This window comes from Chlorocebus sabaeus, chromosome 23 (assembly GCF_047675955.1).
Source record: "Chlorocebus sabaeus isolate Y175 chromosome 23, mChlSab1.0.hap1, whole genome shotgun sequence".
Taxonomy (NCBI): domain Eukaryota; kingdom Metazoa; phylum Chordata; class Mammalia; order Primates; family Cercopithecidae; genus Chlorocebus; species Chlorocebus sabaeus.
In genome coordinates this window covers 20,609,501-20,625,267 of record NC_132926.1, presented here as the reverse complement: position 1 = coordinate 20,625,267, position 15,767 = coordinate 20,609,501, and the positions used below count along the sequence as shown (strand labels likewise).

Below are 15,767 nucleotides of genomic sequence, written 5' to 3'. Positions count from 1 at the left end.
ACAAAGAATAAGGGAGAAAACACACAAATTATTTGTTACAAAAGAGGGGATATCAAACAGACTCTGCAACCGTCAGAAAGATAACAGAGACTACAAGCAACTCACCTTCATAAATTTTACAACTTAGAAGACATGGACCAATTCCTCCAAAAACACATACTACCATAACTCATTCATTATAAAACAGATAATGTAAGTAGCCCTAGAACCACTAAAGAGTTTAAATTTTTAATAAAAAAATTCCTCCAAAAAGAATCTTTAGGCGGAGTTGCACTGAAGAATTCTACCAAAGAATTGACACCAATTTTACATAATCTTTACCAAAAAATAGAAGATGAATGAAGACTTACTAATTTCTTTCAGCAACCTAGAAGTACCTCATTAACAAAGTCAGAAAAAAGTAATATGAAAGAAAGAAAGAAAGCTACATACAGATCAATATCACTCATGAATATAGATGTAAAAGTCAAAACAAATAATTAGCAAATATAATTTAGCAATACACAAAAAAATCAAGACCATGACCAATTAGGGTTTATTTCAAGGATGAATGTAGGTTCCATATTCAAAAATCAATCTGTGCAATCCACCACACTAATAGGCTGTAGTAGAAAACACACATGATCATATTAACTGATGGAGAAAAAAATAATTTGACAAAATCCAACACTCATTCATGACAAACACCCTTTGAATGTAAAAGTAGACAGGAATTGTCTCAACCAGTGGAGAAGATCTACAAAACACCTCAGCTATCCTTATATTTATTGGATAAAGTTTTCCCCTCAGTTTGGAGACGGAAAGGATATTCACTCTCACCACTCTTATTTAATATGGTGATGAAAATTCTGTTCAGTGCAACAAGGCAAGAAAAGAAAACAGAAGATATATGGATGGGAAAGGAAGATGTGAAACCATGCCTATTTCCAGATGACAGGATAGTCTATGTAAAAAGTCTCAAAGAATCTACAAAAAACCTGAGAATTCATGAGTTAAGCAGTCACAGAACACAAGATTAACATGCAAAAAGCATTGCTTTTTAAAAATACAACAGCATTTAACATTAATACAGATATTAAAATGTAGTATTATTCTTAATTTCTCAAAATTTAAGTACTTAGCACTAAATCTACTAAAAATGTTCAGGACTCATGCTGAAAAGTACACAACTCTGATGAAAGAAATCAAAGATCCAAATAAATGGAGGGACATAGAGTTTTCGAGGATTTGAAGGCTCAACATAAAGAATTAGTTCTCTCTGAACTCACACAGAGATTTAAGAAAAAATCATATAAAATCTTAGCAATAATTTAATAAACATAGACAAGCTTATTGTAAAATTTATATAAAAAACAAATAAACTAGAATAGCTAAAGCAATATTGAAAACAAGAAAATAAAGTGGATATAGTCTACCTAATTTCAAGACCTAATATGTATACAAGTGTAGTAATCATGACTGTATGAAACTGCTGGAGAGAGAGACACATACATCAATGGAACAGACTGGGAAACCTGGAAATAGACCCACAGATACAGCCAACTGATTTTTGAAAAGATGTAAAAAAAATTCAGTGAAGAAAATATAACATTTTCAATAAATGGTGCTGGAGCAATTGGACATCAATAGGGAAAAACTGAAATTTTATCCACAACTCATGTGTTATACAAAAATTAGTTCAAAGTAGAGCACAGATTGAAATGTGAAATGTACAATTGTGGAAGTTAAAAAAATAGGAGAAAATCTTCAAGCATAGGGCTAAACAAATATTTCTTAAACTCGAAACCAAACACTCAATCCACGGGGAAAAAAACACTATATAACTTGAACTTCCTCAAAACTAAAAATGTTTTTGTGTAATAGACTCTGTTAAGAAGATGAATGGACAAGCTAAACACTGGCAGAAAATATTTGCAAACCACATATCAGAAAAAAAGAATACTATCTAAACTATATAAAGAACTCTAAAAAGTCTACAAGAAAAAAACTCAAGCAATCTAATTAGAAAATAGGCAAAAGACCTGAACAGACATTTCCCCAAAGAGGACAGATAGATGGCATGTAAACACGTGAAAAGATGTTCAACATCATTAGCCATTAAGAAAAATTAGATTAAAACTGAGAGGTGAAGCCAGCTGGACTTCTTAGGTCAAGTGGGGACTTGGACGAATTTTGTGTCTAGCTAAAGGATTATAAAAGCACCACTCAGCACTCTGTAAAAACACACCAATCAGCACTCTGTGTCTAGCTAAAGGATTGCAAATGGACCAATCAGCACTTTGTAAAAATGCACCAATCAGTACTCTGGGTCTAGCTAAAAGGTTGTAAACTCACCAATCAGCACTCTGTAAAATGGACCAATCAGCACTCTGTAAAATGGACCAATCAGCAGGATGTGGACACAGCCAGATAAGTCAGCAGAGGCAACCCGCTCAGGTCCTCTTCCACTCTGTGGCAGCTTTATTCTTTCACTCTTCACAATAAATCTTGCTGCTGCTCACTAGCTTTATGAGTTGTAACACTCACCATGAGGTTCTGCGGCTTCACTCCTGAAGTCAGCAAGACCGCAAACCCACCAGGAGGAACAAACAACTCTGGACGTGCCACCTTTAAGAGCTGTAACACGCACTGTGAAGGTCTGTGGCTTCACCCCAGAAGTCAGCGAGACCACGAACCCACCTGAAGGAAGAAACTCTGGACACATCTGAACAGCTGAAGGAAAAAACTCTGGACCCACCATCTTTAAGAACTGTAACACTCACTGCGAGGGTCCGTGGCTTCATTCTTGAAGTCAGCGAGACCAAGAACCCACAGTAAACTATCACTACGCATCTGTCAGAATGGTTAAAAATTAATATTCACAAATAGTGACAACATCAAATATCGGTGAGGATGCAGAATATCTGAACCAGTCATACATTATTGTTAGGAATGTAAAATAGTACAGACTCTCTAGAAAACAGTTTGGTGGTTCCATTAAAAACAGCAACAAGCGTACAGCCCAGCAGTTGCATTCCTGTGGCATTTAACCCAGAGAAATGGAAACTTACGTTCACAAGGAAACCTGCACATGAATGTTTTAGCTGATTTAGTTGTAAAGGCTACAAGTTTGAAGCAACCTCATTGTTCTTCAACTGGCAAATATTTAAACAAGTTGTGATCCTACAAATCTTGCATTACTACTTGGCAATAAGAAGGAAAAAAAAAATATTGATGAACTTAACGACCTGAATAATCTGCAGAAAATTATGCTGAGTGAAAAACAGCCAATCTCAAAAGGCTATATACACTATGGTTTAATTTAGATGACATTCAAGAAATGACAAGATTTTAAAAAACAGAGAACGGATTATTGTTTTCCAGGTGTTAAGGAGGGGTTGGAGAAGGGGAGGGAGCATGCCCTCAAAAGGGCTACACGAGTGATCCTTGTGATGATGGAGATGTTCTGTCTCTTCAATTCATCAATGTCAGTATTCTGGTTGTGATATTGTACAGTAGTGATGCCACACATTCCCATTGGGGGAAACTTGGTAAGGAGCACACAGATCACTCTGTATTATTTCTTATAACTCCATATGAATCTATAGTTATCTCAAAACAAAAAAGTTAATTTTAAAAAAAAGTCAAGCAATATGTCACTCAAATGCAATATATGAATTCTTAGGATGCTGACTTAAAAATTAAAAAGCAAAAAACTTCTCAAAGGGTTTTGTGACAATTAAGTAATTTTAATATAGAGTAGTTATTGGATGTCACCAAAAGAACTAGTGTAATTTTATTAGAAGTGGTAATGGCAGTATGGTTATGAAATGAAGAACAGTCGGGGGTTATGTAGTCAAGAAGCATATTGCAGTACTAGGGTGCAGTGAAAGTTACTGGTTTGAAATACACTCGGGAAAATTATAAAATATACGCAGAGGGTTAGTTAAACAAGATTGAAAATATTTGCAATATAAGATGGTATATAAACTATTTTCTAGTTTTGTGTATCTTTCAAACTTCCATTAAAAAAAAAAAAAAACTAAAAGGAAAGATTGGATTACAGTCAATTCTCCAGTCACCCTGTGTCCCACCTGACCTTTTTCCATAGCAAAGTACAACTTTCTTCTTTCTCTAAAGTGGTTTTGGAGTCTTTATGTAAGTTTTGCAGATGCTCTGCTCCACATTTTTTTTAACCTGCTGTAATAGCTCTAGAATTGGACTGTGGCAGGCAGCCACAAACCTCTATCCTTCTCTTTATTGCTGTACAGGCTCTCCTGTAACACCAGAGTGTATTGAGATTTTTGGGCTTTATTATTCTTAATTTTTCTCTTACCTTTTTGTTTGTTTGTTTAGTAATTTTGTTTCCCTGAAAGAATCCCTGAATTCAATCTTTAAGGTCACTACTTCTTTCCGTAATCAATGAGCTGTAGTCAATCTACTGGGTTTTATTTTAACTAAAATATTTTAAGTTTAGTATTTCTATTTAGCATTTTAAAATAGCAAATTGTAAACAAATAAGCAATAAATGAAATAATGAAACAATACTCTATTTTTATTTTATTGCTGTAGTATCCACTGTTATTTCTCTGAGGTTGGATGTCATGTTAAATTTTCTGTTGTTTTGTTTTAGTAATGTTTTTTTCAAATCTTCATTCTTCTATTTGTTAATTAGGTGACTCTGTTTCTTGGTTTTATTTTTCTACATGAAAATGTGTTTTTATTTCTGCTGGTAGTATCACTTTAGTATTTGAGGTTCCATTTTCCTGTGTCTAGTTTCAATTTCTGTTTACGAAATCCATAATCCTATCTTGTTTCTAATTTCCAATATTTTGTCAAGATTTCTTACTTGCTCATGGAGATTGAGCTGGAGCATATGTGTCCAGACTACTTTGACCTTAATATCTCGATTCCTGTTGTGGAACTCTCTCTCTCTCTTTCATATACACTAACCCCCACCCCTCCCCACCCACACACACACACACTCTTCCTTAGACATAAAACTTAGGCCACAAATTAGGGTGTAGGAAAAGTTCAAACATTTTCTACTACTGCATTTGATTTCCCCTTCAGTTATGCACTTTACCGGGTAAAAAAACCCCAAATGTCATTGAAATCAGTCTCTCCCTATATTTAATGAAATTATATCTGAATTATGAGCGTCTGGGGTAGTACCATGCTGCGAGGAAAGGAATGGGAGGTAAGCTTCTGGCTCTTCTATACAAGTTGACTTCTGCTGCAATGTACTGTGGTTTATCATATCCTTTGTTTTATGCTCCAGTACTGTTTGATAGAAATGTGATGCAAGCCATAACTATGAGCTGCATATGCAATTTTAAATACTGTACTGTCCAAATTAGAAAAATAAAAAGAAACAGGTGAAATTTATTTTAATCGTACACTTTACTTAACCCAATATGTCTAAAATATTATTTCAACAAGTAATCAATATGAAGTTAGGTTATATGTTTGTCATACTAATTCTTTGAGATCTGGTGTGAATTTTATACTTAGAACACTTTGTAATTCGCACAGGACACATTTTAGATGCTCAGTAACCGCTTGTATTTAGTGGCTCCCATGTTGGACAGCACAGGTTCTATTCATACAGACAGGTAAAACCTGCAGTGCATCCTGTTTATTCCAGATCTGTTCTCTATAAGATATATTTCAGTTCTTCTAAGCCATTCACGACTTTTTCCTTGTAGATGAATAAATCTCCACGCCAATAGGGGTTTTCCTTAGGACAAAACTTTGATCGAAAGGTGATAGAAACTGAGGCATAGATAATATATAGAGTCAGAAACAGAACTTCCTGGTTCACCTTTTATTAGGACAGATAAAAAATATGTTGATTGTTGATTATGGTATGGGAGGTTCAAGGAAATAAACTAGATTATGGGTCTATCTTGAGGGTCCCCTGAAAGAGGTTTCAACTTCTGATTTTATCAATTTCAGAGTCTGGTCATAGAAACAAGAATGTTAGAATTCCAGGGTAGATTGGGAACACAGGGGCAAAAACCCATGTAATCCAGGTGAGTACTGGAGCAGTTTCCCCCAGCCCACTGTAATACAGAAAAATGTTTCCACAGGTCCACAGAGGATTAGGGTTATAGCCGAGACGTTGATTTAGAAGCAAGTCATGGCACACCCTCTGGTGTTGATACTCACAGAGGAATGGTTGGGCTGACACAGACTGCAACAGAGGCAGTCATGGAAAGATCATGACCCCCCCGACTCTCTGATCATTAAGTGAACCAGGAAAATCTTAAGTCCAAATCTGGTAAAAACTTGGAGATTTATCCCTTAATTAACTGAGATTTCAATTTCTCTATATGGAAAAATGAGAACTCTAACTAGAAATGAAGAAGAGGAGGAAAACAAAGTTACTGTCATCATATTCTTTATATCACACAACGAGTAGCTGAGTTTCCCAGAAAGCTTTTCGTGATGTGTTCTGAAATGTATCCTTTTATATAGTCCTCTTTCATATTGAACCTGGACTGGACTGGTTACTCATTTTAGCCAATGAAATGGGACACAGATGACCCCATCTCAGTTCAAGGTCTGAATCCAAAACAGTCTGAAAGTATCTGCTTTAGTAATCTTGGCAGCCTTGAGCTACTATGTAAGAATTCTGGCTACGCTGCTGGGGGATGACATGCAAGGCATGGGGAGAGCAGAGTCTGTGAGGACACATGGAGGTGGACCAGGAAACCCAGTAGATAGGAAGAATCAAGGCCTCAGACGTATGACCTCAGTGAGGTGTCTCCAGCTGGCTCTTGGTTGTTTGAGTGATTCTTGCTAAGGTTCCAGAGGTGTGAATGAAAAACCTATCTTGTCCTCATCGTCAACACGTGGAATACACTAAGCAGTCTCTGATAAGCCCTGTCTGAAGTTTCAACCCAGGAATCATCAGAATAATGAAATTGTGGTTGTTTTAAGTCAATACACTTTGTGGTAGTTTGTTGCACAGGAATACACACCTAAAGAAACATGTTGATATTAAAACATTGTAATCGAGAAGAGTGGGTGGAATTGATAGTTAATAATATCTTCTCTCCTGTCACCTGTGCTACTGTTGCCTGTGGACCAGTATTAACTGTAAAACAGTATTAAAGCTAAGGATAAAAGTAAGTTTGTCTGTAGGTAATCCGGGCCAAAATACTCAGCAAACACGATTGCAATCTTGCAACCATATTCAGCTGATTGTAGAAAAGCTATCCTTTATGGCTTATTCCTCCAAAGAGTTGATCTGTGTCTCTATGAGGTAAATCATGTTCGCATGCACGCTGCAAAGAAGAGCCTCTCCCTTGGAAGGAGGTTCTGTGATTTTTTTAGTCCTATCTATAATTGGTGACTCTGATATTATAAAGTGATTAAATACTCCAGTGCTTTCATCCCTTTGCCTTTCACTATTTAGTTTTTAAAATTAAATTTTAACTAAAAATTAGTTGTAAAACATCAGTCTTATCTAAAATAATGTAAAATCATGTAACAGATAATTTTTTTATTTGAAATCAAGCTAGAGTTTTTGGCTCCCATAATTTTCCTCTTGCTGCCTTCATGTACCATCACTGGAGTTGGAGACTATCACCTCCAGACATTTATTTTGATAATTTTTCTACATATATGTGAATCCACCAACCACATTCATTACTACTTTGTGCATTTTAAAATGTTGAATAAATAACATTTTATGACGTGTACTCACGCAGATATAGTTTATTTAAGCTTCTGTGTCATATTTCATTGTATTAATAAACCATATTTTGATTTTTTTCAGGCTCCTACTGAGTTATACCTAATATATTTCCACTCTTTCAATATATCAAGCACTGTGTAAATGAACATCTTTGTAACTGTCTAATCTTGCAAGTTCTTTGCTGTTTTTCTACAAGAGACACCATTAAAGTAAAATTGCTCTATCGTGGGTAAATTTATTCCAAATTGTTTTTACCAAATGTCTTTTGAAAGAGGTTGTATCAATTTGCCAATAATATATTGGACAAATTTATTAGTAAGGTATAAGATAAACTTTCCCCCCAATATTCTATCCAAATTTAAGGTTTCAGGTACATTATTTTGTCAAACTGATGTATACAATTTTTCTTTAAATTGTCACTTTTAAAATTACTAATGTGGTTTGACATAATTTCATATTCATTTGTTGTTTAAGGTCAATTGTATGTTTCATATAATGTACCTATTTTTCTATTGAATTATCTTTTTGATTTGTAGTTATTCTTATTTCTGAGTTCAAATTCTTTTCAGTTTAATGATTTGCAAATATCAGTCTCAGTATGTGGATTGAATTTTCAATTTCTTTTGACATACAGACATTTTATTTTATGGTTTATGATTTTAATCTCTTATTTACAAATTGTTTCCTATACTGAGAGCATAATAATTTGCTCTTGTGTTTCTCAAAAGTAATATTTAAATAAACTCTCAAGCACAGTGATGTTATTAATCCATCCATAAATGGTCATTGTATTTGGTGGGAAATACAAATCTAGTTTTATCTTTTTGTTCTTTATGGTTTGCAATTTTTCTGCATAACTTTTTGCACGCTTTATCCTCTCTGTACATGTCTTTAATGTACCCCTATGCCAAGTAACTAAATGTGTGTTTGTGTATGTGTGTGTCTGTCTGTCCTAGATCCTACTGGTCTACCTTCTTGTCATTGCACTAATAGTACATTGTTTAAGAAAAAATAATATTTTATGATAAAAACTAGTATATAGTAGGACAATTCCCCATTGTTTTCTTCTTCCAAATAATCTTGGTTTTTAGCGTGTCTACTTTTGTTTTGTGTTTTGTTTGTTTGTGAGACGGAGACTTGCTCTGTTGCCCAGGCTGGAGTGCAGAGGCACAATCTCAGCACACTGCAACCTCCACCTCCCAGGTTCAAGAAATTCAATTATCTTGCCTCAGCCTCCCAAGTTCCTGGGTTTACAGGTGCCTGCCATCATACCCGGCTAATTTTTGTAGTTTTAGTAGAAATTGGATTTTGCCACGTTGGCCAGATTGGTCTCAAACTCCTGACCTCAAGTGATCTACCTGCCTCAGCCTCCCAAAGTTCTGGGATACAGATGTGAGCCACTGCACCTGGCCATGTCTAATTTTTTTTGACAAAATCTTTGAGATTGTATTTGAAATACATTTAGGGATTAATTGATGAAGAGTAACAAATTTAAGATTCAGGATCCTTCTTTCCATGAACACATTTCCCAATTTGCTTATATCTACTTTTATTCATATAAATAAAGTTATATAATTTTCTTAAAAATAATTTTGTGCATACTTTGTAAGATGTATCCTGTATGGGTATCTTATATATTTGTGCTATCTGAAAGAATACATTTTGAAACTTAATTATTTAATTTCTTCATTACTTTTATAGGAACCAAATTTATTTTTGTATCTGTGTCTTGCATACAGTGATTTTACTTGAATCTCTATTTGTTTTGCTTTTTTGTCTATAACTTCTGTTGACTTCATTTGTAGAAAATCATATCATCTCTTACTAATGACGGTTTCATTTTTAAATATTTAAATTTTATGCACATATGGATTTGCTTTCATTGACTTTTCTTTCCAGTTTTCATCCATTCTGGATCATCAAAACCATTATCTCTTTTAATATTGGCTTTAGTTTATTGTCTCCGTTTTCTCTTTTTAGAAGTCTTATTGACATATGTTGCGATATTTTATTTGTGTTTCAAAACATGTTATATTTTTTCCGTGATTTTTTTTACTATGACTTTTTTATTCATTAGTATTTCTTCCATATATAATATAACTTAATCTAGAGATTTCTTTTTTTTTTGAGAGTATTCACTTATTTATCCATTTACATATACATTAAATATCTTTACTGTCCACAGAGTGTAAGGCATTGGAGATATATATTCTGCTCTAATGGAAATTATAGACGCTATAATTCTTTTTGTTGCTAAGTCTTTGCCCATAATTGCAATGATTTCCTTAAGAATATTTTGGACACGTATTTCTTGGTTGAAAAGTCTGAAACATGCTAACAGTATAATAGCATTGCCAAATATTTATGTTGAGAGTTTATGTTAATTTGTATTCAATAGCTAACTTAAAGAACAAGGACTCTCTACCACTAAAATGTGTGTATTGCGTGTATGTGTGTGTGCGTGTACAAGCACGTATAGTCAGCCTTTTTTACTTTTCTTCTAAATATTCTTAAGCATTTTCTATACTTTTTTATTAGAGTACAGAAAAAAATCAATATTTAAATCAATATTTAATCAATCACTCTGGCTACTTCCTGGCAGTTTATATAAGTTTATTGGCAAAAATGTGACTGCTGGATTTCCTTGAGGGAGGGTTCCATTAATCCATGCTATTTCTTTGATTCTCCACAGCAAAAGTAATTTGCACTTGATAAGAATCTACAACTTTGTTGTAAGTCATAAGAGTTATTTCATTGATTTACTGGATTGAGACAAATCAAAATGAGAATCTAGGATTAATTCATTTGAAATGTATTGCCTGGCCATTATTTCAATTTAAAATAATTTAATATTAAAAGTTTGACATTTCTAAGTAAGTAAAATTCAGCCTCGTTTAAAAATGTTGTCAAGGCCAGGCGTGGTGACTCACGCCTGTAATCCCAGCACTTTGGGAAGCCAAGAGGGGGCAGATCACGAGGTCAGGAGATCGAGACCATTCTGGCTAACACCGTGAAACCCCGTCTCTACGAAAAATACAAAAAAAAAAAAAAAAAATTAGCGGGCGCTGTAGTCCCAGCTACTCGGGAGGCTGAGGCAGGAGAATGGCGTGAACCTGGGAGGCAGAGCTTACAGTGAGCCGAGAATGCACCACTGCACTCCAGCCTGGGCGACAGAGCAAGACTCTGCTCAAAAAAAAAAAAAAAAATGTTGTCAAGTGGCTATTCCTTAAAATTCCACCTGAACGACTAAGGTATTACATCATGAGGATATGGGTTGTTTAAACAAGGGCTGAGAAAAAATACGTATATTTATTAGAATACATATCTCTTGAAACACATGTTTAATATTTCTATACATTTTTATTTAAAGAATAAATTAAAAATACTTCTCATGGTTTTAGGACAGAATAAGACCACACTAGCTGCTCTATAAAATCTATAAATTCCATATTAGTGGATTCCAGCTGGATAAACTGCGGGGCATCTCTATTCCCCAATGTTTCCAAGCTTGATAAAGTGACATTGGAAAGGAGTTGGCATTAGCTTGTTTGGGGCCACCTGTAAATAGTACATTTGACATTCCACAGATACCTTTATTTAAGCTGGATTAAATCAGAATTCCAGTGGAAGCAGTAATGCCAGAAAATTGTGTGAATGACTATGTATAGGATTGAGCTTTTTCTTAGGAAGATGAAGTTTTTTCATTGTCAGATATCTTGAGAACATGTCAGTCATGTGGCAGAAAAATGAAGAGTCAGGAGGAAAGCTTCATGTTGTAGTGAGATAAAACTTCCTCTTCTCTATGGGTATGAGCCAAATTATGCTTCAAAGCATGGAGATTCCTACAGTATTTCCCATGGCAGGAGTAGGGGTTGAGCTTCCCCTGGGGATGTGCTTCCCCTGGGGATTGCTTGGAGCAATGCAGAGAAACAGCCCAGGTAGAGATCCTGGGGAGAAACTGAAACTTCATCTATGTGTTAAGCTTTCATGACATTATCTCAAGCTTTAAGTTAATTATCATAAGAAAGAAGAGCCTGGACTCTTCCACAATGTAGTGGATGGAAGCAAAGGGCTTCCTCCATGCTGGGGTTGAAGTAGGAAAGTGGAATGGGGGTATTTTTCACTGAGTTTATGAAGGTGGATAGTGGGATGGTCACTAAATGCTGCAGATCTTTATGTGGGACTTTGCAACAGCAGCAACAGTTTGGGAGTAGAACCAGGATATCATAGTGAATGACCTGCTCCTGAAGGCAAGTGAGTATCAACCCTGGACGTCTCAGAAATAGTATACAATTACAAGGAGAAGAATTTTAGCCTTTAAGCAAATGAGAAGTGGTGGTATGAAACTGTGTATTTCATGAGATTTTTCTGCACTGGACTTTTCTCCATACTGACTTACTTTTTATGTAGAGCAAAGTCTGGGCTAGCATTTACCAGTCTCATTTCTGAGTTTCCTGTAAGCTCCATCTTCTCTACAGAATCTTCACACCACACCCTCCCAGTCTACACCTGCTATTTCTTTCCTTCCCGCAGCTCATAACAGCTCTGCAAGTGTGAGAGGCATCTTAACACACTGGTAAGTGGCAGAAATTCCAAGGTTGGGAATGGGGAGGAGGGAAGAAAAAATGAAGAAAGGGAGGGAGGAGATAATCACATAGATTAGCCTTACTTACTAAAAATAAGATGTGTGATACTCTGAAAAGTAGAGAATTTAGCTGAATCCAAATTTCTAAATGGAATGTGTCTCTCCAGGACATGAGATTTTGTAAAAGAAATGAATAACAAATATCAAAGATTTCGGACTCCATGGGTCCATTTTACATCAAATCCACACTATACAGAAAAATTAAGCATCTATCCTGACATGAAGAGACAAGCAGGATAGTCTATTTTAATTCAAAAAGCAAGTACTTAAGCTTTTAGTAAGAAATGCATCATGTTTCTGCCCTTTGTTCCTCACCTGCCACTTTTTGAAGAAATTCTGCTCTAGTGTTGGGTGTTGTGTTAAACTGTTACACACTGAAGTGTGATGCTGCATGAATTATATTGAGTAGTAGGGCAAGAACAGAGCTACACTTTTGTTGCTTGGTGTGGAAGGATGCTATTTCTTTAAGTCATTACATTACGAAGGACTTTATAATGTATTTACACATATATTACACACTTTGTAATATACGTAACATATTTACATGGATTCTACATAAAATTAAATTCAAGAAAAAGGCAAATTCAATGGGCATGTGAATAACATAACCACAGTTGGGGTTTTTGCTTCCAAATGAATTGAATATTTCCACTCTTAAGTGAGAAACTGTTGTGTTCATTGTCCCTTCCCCCTTACAGTAGTGGTCTCTTGTGGATCTCAGAGTGAGCTGAAAAAGACAAAGGCAAAAGCAAGTTTTTGGGAACTTGGACAAATGTTTTGTTATCATGAAGTTAATGTGTTCAGAAGTAAGCATGGTGCTATTTCAAGTTTATCTTATAGGGATATATTTAACCCAGGTTTACAAGAATCTTCCAGAAAATGCTTCACCACAGGAAATAGCACGAAGGGTAATTGTGGATTATGATTTTTCTGAGTCACATATACCTTAGACTATTCGAGAAAGAGAGCATCTTGAGATGTTTGCATCTCAGCATCTTACTATTTTAGATTCCAAGTTGTCTAACTTTGGAGCTACGGGGAGAATCTGGGTCCCTATCAGAACTATAAAATCTTAGAATCAAAAGAGACATGCAAAATTAGTACAGGTGTTCCAAAGTAACTGGCTAAACTAGTGGCTTTAAAATATTTTTCAGCGTGATACATTATTAAAATGCATTTTATATGACAACCCAGTATACACTTACATATACGTATGTATATTTCCCTTTGCTATGTCTGCTGCAATCATGTTTCTTTCATTTCTATTCTATTTTGTTTAAAATTGCTTCTGATCAATTAAGTTGCTACAATGTCAACTTGTGTATCTCAATATACTGTTTGGAGAACACTTAGGTTTACTAATGAAAAAAAAACACAATAGGTTATTTCATGTATGTGGGTGTGTGTGAAATATAAAGGTGCTCTGCCTTGCATGCACAATGTAGACTACTTTAATATTAAACTTCTATAGGCATCTCAGAATAATGACAGGTGACTTCAACCAGTTTCTCTGATAACAAGCCCCGAGCTTGGTCACAAAGATGGCAAGGAAAAAGTTTACCCTTCAAGAAAGGGTGGCTGAAGAGTGATTGGAAAGGACATTTGAAAAAAATCAAATCAAAACAAAACAAAAAACCTGTACCCATGGAATTAATGAGAGTTTCCTAGAGAAATGGAGGGGAAACTTACCCTGCACATATTGACCAAGGTCAGGAAGGTCAGGAATCCTGGATAGTGAAGAGACTATGCATTGTAAAAAGCCAGCTCTAAGGATGGAAAAAGGAAATAAGATAGAGAAAGAGAAGAAAAAAGACCGTCTTTCAGGGAATTTTAGTGGTGAAGAGATACAAATGAAATGAATAAACAAACTACGTTACTAACGTGGAAGAGATGAGTTCAGAGCAGTAGACAGGAAGCATAGTTAGATGAGGCTTTTTAGGGAATAGTAAAAGAAAAAAAAATGAGGTTTTCCTCTTATTGAAGAAAAAAGTAAGTGAAAATGTACTTTTAACTAAGTTAAGACAAGTATTCTCTGAGATAAGTAAGTTTTAAAATAATGGTTTCACTTTTTTTTTCTTTTTCTTTTTCTTTTTTCTGATTGAGAGACTACTGCATAGTTCCTGAGAAAGTAATATACAAGATATTTTGGGCTCCATAACTAAAAATTAACAGTGACAAATTCAAATGTGTTCAGGTTAGAGAATCTAAAATAGTGAAAACTCTAGAATGAATACTCTATTAAGAACACCAAAGGATCTGAATGTATTCACCTTAAAGAAATGAATGCTCCAGGGAGAAGAAGTCTCTCTCCCCAGGTATAAAGTTTTTGTATAGAAAAGGCCAACACATTTTTGTGGTTTGAAACAGGCACATACAAATCAAAGAAGGACGTCATACTTCGTGGTGATGGGAATCAAAGTTGTTGATACCATCTCCAACTCTGGGACTCTGACTCTAAGTTTTGGTGAAGAAAACTTGGAAGATTCAAAACCAATATAAATTTTGCCTTTCTCGTGAAATTATCTCCTTAAGGTTTGCTCCGTTAAGGGAGACAAAAATGTCCAGGATATCTTAGAACGATAATCCATTTATACAGGAATTTTCAAAGAAATTTCAGCTTTCATGCCAACACAAATGGATTGGTACTGTCCTCCTGTACTATACTGACATATTTCATAAGGCTTGCTTGCATTGTCAGTCATGAGTATAGTAAAAGGAAGAGAAGTTTTTAAACTTGATTTTTTTTTTTTTGGTCCCTTCTCTATCTCCTAATTTTGAGACATTAGAAGCAATACATTTATCTTCTAAAGCAAACATGACAGAAATAAAACACGCTTTACTATTTAATTACATTTTTCATAGTATTTTGTAGCTACTCAAACAAAGTATGTCAAAAATTTTGAAAATCTAAATTTGGACTTAACCCATGAATCAAAAAGAAAAGAGCTTTAAGTCAGGAGGCCTAAGACTGAGCTTGACTACAAACCATACATTGATGCTGGCTCGTTGTTGAATACTCTGGTTTACTATAACTACTGTAAAGTTATTTTTATTTTCATATTATTGACCACCCAAAATGATGTATTTTAGTAACTCAAAATAATAGAAAAGGGAAATGAACCTTAAAGAAGTATTTTTAATTTACCACCTGTTGTTTTTTAAGCCACGCCACTTCCTCTTTCTTAGTTTTATTGAGGTATAACTGATAAATAAAATTGTATATGTTCAAACTATACAACGTGATGTTTTTATACAGGTATACACTGCAAAATGATTGCCACAATCACGCTAATTAACACATCTATCAACTTACATACTTACCTTTTTTGTGATGAGAATACTGAAAATCTATTCACTTGGCAAACTTCAAGTATATTTTTATTAAGTAGAGGCGCCATGTAATACATTAGGTCTCCAGAATTTATTCATCTTATAATT

General features: G+C 34.8%; 1 long non-coding RNA gene across 1 annotated transcript in view; it reads left to right on the top strand.

The window, feature by feature from the left end:
* Positions 1 to 12,068: 12,068 nt before the first annotated feature.
* The window catches only part of LOC140709910 (uncharacterized), a 66,062-nt gene continuing 62,363 nt past the window's right edge, over positions 12,069 to 15,767 (top strand). Inside the window, exon 1 of the long non-coding RNA XR_012090691.1 lies at positions 12,069 to 12,260. This is a non-coding gene — a long non-coding RNA (uncharacterized lncRNA). The remainder of the gene's footprint in view (positions 12,261 to 15,767) is intronic.